Genomic DNA, 9,250 nt, shown 5'->3' with positions numbered 1-9,250 from the left:
GGTTGTTTTGTCCCAATGAGTGTGTTTGACCAGTACTGACCCCCCCCTCAAGGATTCACATTTAGGAGCTCTTATCAAGGGTCAGTGAGAGGACACACACATACATGTACCAACACACGTCTGACCCTACATCTAAACACCACTTAATATATCACTTATTCCTCCTTCTCACTTTCTTCCTCCTCCTCTCTTCGTCCCCTGCATAACAAAATAATAAGCAAAGGTCTGGATGAGTCATCGACAATTACCCTATGCTCCACAGCTCTCTGTGAACAACACAGACACAGACACACAGACACAGACACAGACACACACACAGACACACACACACACACACACACACTGCAGTTCAAAAGCAGGAGACTGATGATGCTGTCTCATCCTCTCTGTTATCGAGGGCACAGATGATAATCCTAACCCTTTCCGAAGGCAAGAAACATATTGAGGCAGCAGAGAAGGATGATGTCGCATCCAGTTAACATTAAGCTAATAAAAAAATAAATAAAAAATGCCTCGTTCTGTTAAAGCTTTCCTTCACTCTCTTTGTCAAGATGTTGATGTGAATGTGAAATGAAAGGCTGAAGTCCTTTTGAAGGAATAGTTTTGCCTTCAGCAGTTCACTCCGTGTTGCAATTTTAATCGTATAACGCTGGAGCATCTTGTTGCCAGGAAACATTAGGATGCAAGATTGACCTTGTGTCCCTTCTACAGTCCATTTACTACCATAAAAGAAATAATCTAGACAACCATGACCCTACCGACCTCACAGTATTCAAGTCTTTTTCCCTGAATGTTGCATCAAAGTCTTACTAGCCAAGGCACAAAGGCACTTGGGATACAGGACTTCCTATAACTACATTTTGGTTGCTAAGTGCATCTCCCTTTAAGACAGATGGCTGAGTAATGGAAGCAATTGAATAAAATGTTCCTAATGTTTTACAGTGTGCATGGAAATAAACCCAGAGAATCTAAATGCAAGTGCCTCTTCTCAGTAACCCTTGATGATTCGGCAGGTGGTGCATCCACATTTCAGTTCCCTCTTTCTGAGGTAGCACATGAACATGCTCCATCTCTCTGCATCATCTGGGTGTTGTTCAATCGCGAGCCGATGTGTTACGGAGACACAGCTCGCGCCTTCTCACCTCCTCGGCTGTGACACATACTTCAGCTAGCTGAGGGACTGTGAGTCTGTTGGAGAGACTCACAGTCTTGCAAAATTGTGCAAAATGACATGATGTGCACGAGGTATATACTGTATGTAGATATATGAATTAGCTTGTAGCTGAATGCCAAAGACAGTGTATGGAAAAAAAAATCGACAGAAAAACTAACACATTGTTGATTTTGGTCTTTCCTTGGGGTTTGTTGGCAATATGAGAAATATGGAACAGCCTTATTCTTTAACTTGCAAAAAACTTATTTATATTATATTACATTGTTATTAACCTGTACTCATGTAATGAAAGCTTTTAAATTTGCTGTTCTAGACACCTGATTTTGCATCGCTTTCTCTAAGAAAATGTGCAGAGAGTGACACTTTTCACATTTCACGGAGCAGCAACAGCAGTCTGGAATAAACAGAATAAGATCTGAGTAGTGCACTGAGCAGAAAAAGCTACCACGGGTGCAGGATGCAGCTACAGAGTCTGTATATATAAAAAGGAATGACTGAAGACCTGAGACAGATGAGCTCTCCCTGGTCACAGGGTGCAGAGAGATGATTGATTTTTCATACATTCATTTATTTAGTTATTCTCTCTTATAATAACTAAAACTATATAATATTTTTTTTGTGCATGTGTGTTGGTAGATTGTGAAAAACAACATTGCGTGTGTGCGTGCGCGTGTTATGTCCTTGTCTTTTTGCCAGTGATAACAGCAGAGATCAGAGCAGTTTACCGACATGAATCAGCTAATAAACAGACTAATTATTATGACACATCTGGAGTGTAAATTGAATGCTTTGCAGATTAGCAGAGGAGAATGGCTGCCAGCAGACTGAACTACATTGGCACAGTTGCCCCGGATAATAACAACAACGCATCGTGGTTTGGGATGAGCTGTGCTGAATTAGTAATGGAAGTGAGTCATCCAGTCAGTAACATATTGGTTTCTAGAGCGGTAAATGCTCTATTATTCATATTTTCTGATAAGTAAAGGAACAGTAAATGTTTATTTTATGACACCGTATATCGTATTACTTTCCAGAAGGTTCAGACAGCAAACTGTGCTGCAAGTCGTACAGTACCGATTGAAATGTAGATTAGTCTAAATCCCTTTCAGACTCCACTTACTAACAGATGTTGAGGAGGAAGTTATTCTAAGAGCTTTCATGTATTTTCAGAATCACTGCTTCAGAATAGAGGGGAGTCTCTAGTGTGAAAAGGTAATTTCCTTCCTAAACACGGCCACAGGTTCAGCTGACTGAACTGTCATGGTTGTTACCTCACTGCCATGTTGTCTTTATGTCATGTTGACTCCTCTCTCCATCTTTCCTCGTCCCTTGCACGGACTCCTGTGTAATTAGGCAGAAATCTAAGTCTCCCTGCAGTGCGTGTCACTGGAGGAGCCTTGCGGTGATAGTTCCAGTGTGCGAGTGTGTGTGTTTGTGCGTCTGTGTGTTTGTGCACTTGCCATGAGGAAGCAGTGGGGGTGCCAGCCTAGTTGCCATAGCAGCCCGAGAGGTGCTTTGGACCACTGCCTGAAGAGTAAACTCACACGCACAGATGTACACGCGCACAAACACGAGCTTTTAAAAACAATATAACCCGTACCAGCCGGGCATTAAATGAAGTCCAAAAAAATCTAAATGGTAAAGTAGAGCTTTAATCCTGGAGTTGATCCAATAGCTGCTGCACAGTGGTAATGACAGATCATTTAACAGTGTTTCCCACACACAGACTATATTGTGGCGGTGCGCCGCACAATCAACACCTGCCGCCGCACATTGCGTTTCGTTATAAATTATTTCTTTTTTTAACGCTATTTAAAACACGCAGCATTCGTTCAGCTGCATTTCCTTTCCCTGCTCTCCTCCGTCTGTCTGTCACTCATTCTTAATGTGTCTACCTCAGCTGAGAACGGAGAAATGTCTTTCCCTTTCCTACCGTAATACACGGTAGGAAAGGCAAAGACATTTCTCCGATACAAGACATTACACAGGTAGGCTACTCTCGCATATAGGCCTAATAGTCAACACGAATGGAATGTTATTATGTGTCATGGAATATTACGCTCCCCAACTCGCGAAAGGTCGGATTTGCTCCATCTTTTGATGATAAGTTTTGTTTAGAAAACCTTGAATCCATGTAAGACACAATGTCATCAGACACAATCCATGTCATTAGAATCACTGAATCCATGTCATTAGACACAATGTGCACACATGTGCAGACCAATGTTTTTTTTGCGGTGATGACAGTGACGAGCTCAGACCCGCAGTAGGCGTCACGTGACCGCGTTATTGAGGTAATGCGGTAACCGTCCCAGCCCTAGTCACAGCGTGTACAAATAACAAGGTCACATGAGACACAGCCATCTTCTAGCCGTATACAAACTGGGAACTATATTCTCAGAAGGCGAAGCACTGCTACTTGGGCGGAGTGATTAGCGCAACACCTGAAACACACAACACACGGGGCTTCTCGTGTGCTGCGAGCAAATCACTCTGCCCAAGTAGCAGAAGTTGCAGTGCAGTTGCTGGAGTGAGGTGGAGGCTGCCAAATGTTTAATGGTCTTTACTGTACCAGCAGAGGATCTAATTAATTTGAAAGTGATACAGGGATGTGTAGAAATGCTTTAATGGCTCTTAGTAGAAACCCTCGGCAACGACGGTCGGCACGCACACACGCACGCACGCACGCACAGTTTGTTTAATCCATATAAAAACCGAAGTGTAATAACTACAATTCGCCATTTTTTGAGAGCTTATGTACAGCAGCGATTTTTCTCTTGACCGAGGACAATTTGCAAACTGAGATCACATTGCAATGCGGGCATGATCAAGATAAAAAAGCGTATTTATAGAAAGTGTGTTGATCGTTCATCCAACACACACAAGGAGGGAATTAGTATTCCTATGTTTTTTACAAGATATTTGTGCTAGACAGACGTGTTTACAGTAGGTATAATAAGGTGCCCTCTACAAATATTTCTTTTATGGCGTCTCCTAGAAGTAGTTTGTGTAAACACAGTTAATCAAGCATACACAAGTTCATTTGATTGGATTAGATGGAGGACAGGAGGAGCAGAGAGACAGAAAGTAAGACATTCTGGAGGTTTGTGGATGGACGCATCCATGGGTAGAGAGCGAGCGAGCGTGGGTAGATTGACAGAGAGGTAACGTGTGTGTGTTTTGTGTGCGTTTGTGGTTTCCGAGTGGGACTTATCTGACTCTTAAGAGTCAACAAACTAAAAGCTTTTTTAGCACGCACACACACACACACACACACCTTTATGTCTGCAGTTCTTCACCACACATACAATGTACAAGTACAGTGCACTGTGGCATGCAGCTCTCTCTCTCTCTCACACACTCACACTCATACACACACACACACACACACACAAATGTTTGTTTGTGTGTGTGTGTGTGTGTGTGTGTGTGTGTGTGTGTGTGTGTGTGTGTGTGTGTGTTTGAATGAGTAAAATAAAATGTCCGTGTGTGTACTTGTCCGTGTCTGTATGATTTTGTGCCTGTTTGTGTGTCTTTCAATGTGTCCTAATGGATGTGTGTACTAACCATAATAATTCACACAAATATATGTAAATATATGAATTTGCATGTGTATGCCTGTGTGTGTGCAACTGTGAGCAAATGTGCTGTATCTCTATTATGGACAAGTTCAACTGTGTGTGTGTGTGTGTGTGTGTGTGTGTGTGTGTGTGTCCATGTGTTTGGCTCCCTGTGTGTATGTTTTAAAAATGTAAACACCCCCTCTTGTATTTCCTGTCTCTACAGGCATCATCTGCCTACTCAACCAATCAAGAGAAAGCTTCCCACATCCTTCTTAACGAGCCAATTAAATTAGTGCTGCTGAAAAGAACAACCTCAGGGCACTAACCCCCCTCCTCCTTCTGCTTCTCTCTCCTTCTCTCTCTATTTAATTGCTATTCCCCTCTTTCTATCATCTCCCCATCTGTGGCTCTCTTGTGGTTTATCTTTCTTCTTGTCTCTCTCTACCATTCATCCTTTTGTCTCTTCACGTCCCTTTGTTCACTCGTCTCTGTCTGTCTTACCAGAGGTTTCTCTCCTTGCCTCTTTAACTATTCTGCCCATGTGTCCCTTATCCATTCTTGCTTTGACCAGCTTAATTGGGCTTGCCAGTCTTCTATGTTGTTATCGTATTATAGATTGGCATTAGGAGACACAAACACGGCGATTTTCAAAGTGCTTTTTTGTTATGATCAAAGTAAAAGGACCAGCTGGTCGCAAATTGGTAGTTATAGCTTTAAAGCTGCTCTTATCAATATTCTAAAATGAACGATAGATCAAATGATTACGTCTAATGTAAAAGGAGTTGTTTGTTGTGATGAACCCACACAGAATTATCACTAAATGCTGCAGAGCTCTTTAGTACAGTACTTAAGTATTAATACAATTTGAGGTACTTGCATTTTGAGTATTTTCATGTTATGCTACTTTATACTTCTACTCCATTTTGGAAGCCAATGTTGTGCTTTTCACTCCACTACATTTATTTGACACTAGTTACAGTAGTTACAAGTCACTTTGTACATAAATGAGTCACTAATCATAATCCAGGGTTATAATAAATAGTATTCTGGTGTTCATCTGTAAAGCTCTTCTTGGTAGATTACCCCATTATGTTTCCATCTAGTTAACTCCATATGTAAATCCATTTGTGTTTGGAGTTTTGCCGACCGGATACGGCAAAAGTTCAATCCATCAACTAGCTTCGCTACCTTCTTCGTTGCTCTGCCTGGTTGTAGCGCGATCCTATTGTGTGCAGAGGGAATTTGAAAGACAACCGCTAATCCCGCCCCTCGGATTGAGCCCTGTCAATGGTGAGTTACTTAAAGTAACCTGATAAGACTCTATGAAGGGTTGCTGTAAAAAGATACAGGCAACGAAATTTTCACTTCACGTGAACGGCGCATGTTAAAATCCGATGCTTACATGGCACCGGTGCCTTAAAGAGCTGTATCTAACGTGGATTTCGGTGCCTCATTTCAGTGCCACTTAAATGTCTGCGCTGCTCTCTGATGCTCCGAAACCAACATTACAGGCAACAGAAGCTGCATCGCTGCATGTCACGCTAGTAAACACTAACATTACACTTTGCATTGGGTGTAATGTTAGCCTACCGTTAGCTAGTAGCTGGATTAAACACGGTTAAAATGCTGACAGCTAAACTGTAAACGGTTTAAAGTGTGTCTGTATTTCACTGTAGAGGATTCCAACACCGGGACGTACAACAGCCTGCCGCTAAAGCTAAGAGCTAAAAGACACAAACTAGCACTTGGTCACTGCTCCTGGTGCATTCAAAGTTATTGTAAAATACCCTTTTCTCATCTCATTTTTGTCGTTTAACCACAATTTACTGGGGAAAGAAGTAATTATTGTTGAAAGTTAATGTTATTACATTTTTAATAAATCATTTAAATTACCCCTTTATTGTGCTGATCCGAAAATTTATCCGATCCATGACTCAAAACCGTGATCCGATCCGAACCGTGAATTTTGTGATCCGTTACACTCCTAGTGTCAACTGGGTTGAGATCTGGTGATTCATATCATATTTATACTCATTAAACCATTCAGTCACCCCTTGTGCTTTGTATGAAAGCATCTGCATTCTGGTTTTCTTCTTCAATATGTCACCCATCTGTACACTACATGTTATACTAAATAAGGTTTGCAGAATTGTTGGTGTCAGAAACATTGGTTCAACCATCTGAGAGACATTTGCTCACTGACTACAATGCCTGGGGTTCGCCAACAACCGTGCCAAGAGCCAGAAGACACCCAGTTAGCTGCCTGCCACCATGAGGGCAAATCAGAGGAGAATGGCAAGATTTATTCCACCCAACAGGTGGGGAACAAGTCTGCAAACAACATCTCTCAGAAGAGACAGTGACGTGGAGCAGAGCATCAGAACAAACAACTCTTCACATGTTGAAGCAGATGGACAGCAGAAGAAGACCAAGCCAGATAAGCTATGAAGAAGATAATGGGACAACAACCAACACACGAAGATAACAATCCTGGTTTCTGTTCTAACATGCTGATAGTGGGTTGAAAACCTGGCACAAATGACATGAATCAATGACTCCATCATAACTTGTGTGAACAGTACAAGCTGGTAGAGATGGTGTCAACAGGACAGAGCACTTTAGGACAGGAACATGGGCGTGATCTGCGTAACATGTGCCACCAAAATCTGGAGAAACTGAGCCCTGCTTTTAAGTCATCCACGATTGAGGACAAGGAGGATATTATGCATGGTTTTATGGGTATTGGAGAGCTTTTGTAAAGCATCTCAGATTATGATGAGAAACAATTACGACAAACTATGTTTAGCAAATTACTAGTAAATTAGTTTCCATTCAACATGCAGGAGAACATATGTAGTTTTCTTGTGGCCTGGATTTCAGTGGGAGGAAACCACACAACATCTTATCTTGTCACTATGTATCCAGATCAAATTTTTCAGATTGCAGAGGGGCCATTATAGATATTTAAACAGGACTAGTGACTCCTAGAGGATGATTAGACCCAACTGGACTAAAGGGTTTTAAACCAAGATAGCAAGAGAATGCCCAACAATGACTCAGGGATAGGACTGAGGCACTGTGTGATTCATATAATATCATCTGGGTCTGGCTTTTTGTTCTCCCTTTTCCTCTAAATTATTTTATAATCTTCATAAATGACCTTATTGCCCTGAATATGACCAGGATTCTAAACATGTCAATCATGTAAAATACTAAATCACAGCTACAAAATAATGTGTTTAGATAAGAGAAAGTTGAGCATTGGCTTTTTTGCTATGCTGGTAAAAAGTAAAAATAAGGAAAACGATTTTGTCACCCTCTTTTTCATCACAATTAGAATTTGAGAGGCAAGCGTGCACTGTCCCAAACATACAGAGTTCTTTTGTCTCATCAGATCAGAGGGAAGTTTAATATAACTCGATCACAGTGCGACGATAATGACTCTGTTCCATGTGGAAATATAAATAATGAATGTGATTTGATTTGGCATGGATGTAGAGCTGAGGCCAAGTTTGTCTTTGCGCTGACAGAAATAGGCAAGGAGAGTGAGAAGATGAGACTGGTTTGAATTTGTCTCAATTAGCATTAACTGTGAGAGAGAGACAGAGAGAGAAACATACGTCTCCAGCTTTCTGTCATAATTGGTTCACTTGGGACAAATGACATTCAGCGCACACACACACACACACACACACACACACACACACACACAAATGTTTGTTTCACTATCTTTGTGGGGACCTGTCATTGACATAATGCATTCCCTAGCCCCTTACCCTAACCTTAACCAACACAACTAAATGCCTAACCTTAACCATTACCCTCATCCTAACCCTAACCTAATTCTAACCCTAATCCTAAAACCAAGTCTTAACCCTAAAACAGCCCTTTAACCTTTTGGGGTCCAGCATTTTGGGCCCCACAAGGCTGTGCAGACCCCACAAGTATACTGTATTCCCCAGTTTTTGGACCCCACGAATATAGTAAAACACACACGCACGCACGCAAATACAAAACATATGGAGTACATGGAGATACATACACATGTATTCACAGACATACAGTGATTACAATTTGCCTAAAAATATATTTTAAGCAGCTATAACCAGTCCTTTTATTTTAACAATACATCACATGACTATGTGTATGTGAAAGGGGTCGGTTGTAGTGAAGAACCCACACAGAATAATCACCCGACTGCAGTTACCTTCAGCTCTATGGAGCTTTTCAGCATCTTTGAGCTCATTGTTTTGGTTTTATGACCCGTAAAGTTTCTGTTTTGGTTCACTCACATTGCTCTTCAGCACCATTTCCATCCGCAGCAAGCTGATGTCTTCAGCAAAAAGCTCTAAAAACCCACTGTAGGATACCTGCCCAGCACTGAACAACAGACAGAATTACCTAAAACTAGCTGTCCAAAAATTTTTGCAACTTAATAAGACTGAAAATCTGACAGGCACACACATTTGATGTGGCGTTTTCACTTGAGGTGAAAAAGTAGGCTGGGTTTGAA

This window comes from Sander lucioperca, chromosome 19 (genome assembly GCF_008315115.2).
Source record: "Sander lucioperca isolate FBNREF2018 chromosome 19, SLUC_FBN_1.2, whole genome shotgun sequence".
Taxonomy (NCBI): Eukaryota; Metazoa; Chordata; class Actinopteri; order Perciformes; family Percidae; genus Sander; species Sander lucioperca.
Note: the sequence above shows the minus strand (reverse complement) of the source record.